We start from the raw sequence: 1,250 nt of genomic DNA on the forward strand, positions 1-1,250 counted from the left end.
CAAGCACTGTGGCAATTGGACAATTAAAACAGACATGGGGGGAAGAAGAACGAACTGGGGATGAGGGTGGAGAAAACAGTGCAACAATGAATGAATGAACCCCCCCAAAAAAAAGGGTGGGGTTTCTTCCTCTGTGGAAGCCATGCGGCTGAGGGCTCGTGCTCTTAACTGGGTACCATGTTGAAGGTCTACATCCTGCTTCCAATCCCTTTTTTTTTTTTTTTGGAAGAGTTTAGGATTTTTCATTGAACATGTTACAAAAGGAGTTTAGTCAAAAAGAGCAAATCCCATTTCATCATCAGACTCTTCAGATTCTTCTTTCTTTGCTTCCACTTTCTTCTCTCAGCTGGAGCAGCAGCAGTGGTGGCGGGGATGTGGGGGGGGAGGGGCAGGTCCTCCAGCCAGTGTGGCCCCGGCCGCTGGGGCAGGTCCACCAGCGCCAGCGCCCACATTGCAGATGAGGCTCCCAATGTTGACATTTGCCAGAGCCTTTGCAAACAGACCAGGCCAGAAAGGCTCAAAGTTGACACCAGCTTCCTTAATGAGGGCATTGATTTTATCCTCCGTGACTGTCACCTCATCGTCATGCAGGATGAGGGCCGAGTAGATGCAGGCGAGCTCAGAGACGGAGGCCATGGTGTGGTGGTGCTAGGCTGAAGACTGCTGGATGCGGTACTAGTCACCGGATGAAGTGAGGGCTTCACCCCAATGCAGCCTTAGCTTCCTCGGACACACCCAGCACCTTAGCAGTAACTGAGGAAAACCTAATCCCTTTTTGAGACTGGTGGCTCTGAAGACAGGATAGAAGGTGAAATGTGAGTGGGTGGAAGTGTTGGGGTGGAGGAGATGTAGTGAGATTTGAAGGAAACAAGATGAGGGAGGTTACAATGTGTGTGGAGGTGTGGGAGGACATCTGGCAGGGAGAGCAAGGGGTCCTGGGAGAGAGGGAGGCAGAGAGGTGGAGCTGGAGTCTGAGAGGAGATTAGTGGGAAATGAGGGTACAGGTCCAGGACGGCCTTTTCTACCCCACAACCCTACATTCTTTGCAAATTAACTGTATTTTCACACTGTGCCCTGGTCCTTACTCCTGACCATGTCTCTCAGCAGACATTTCCACTTGCCCCCTTGCTGTCAAAGCCAGAGCCATAGCCACCCTTACACACATCTCACCTCTCACTCTCGTCCCCTCACACACAACCCACTTTGGTATCTGCACATACATCCATCCTCCACATTCTCACCCACTTAAC

At 51.3% G+C, this 1,250-nt stretch overlaps 1 pseudogene; it reads right to left on the reverse strand.

The window, feature by feature from the left end:
- Positions 1-267: 267 nt before the first annotated feature.
- On the reverse strand, positions 268-636 carry LOC102877156 (annotated as a pseudogene).
- Positions 637-1,250: the final 614 nt, after the last annotated feature.

Source organism: Elephantulus edwardii, unplaced genomic scaffold, assembly GCF_000299155.1.
Source record: "Elephantulus edwardii isolate Elephantulus edwardi_28Jun2011 unplaced genomic scaffold, EleEdw1.0 scaffold00110, whole genome shotgun sequence".
NCBI classification, from domain to species: Eukaryota; Metazoa; Chordata; class Mammalia; order Macroscelidea; family Macroscelididae; genus Elephantulus; species Elephantulus edwardii.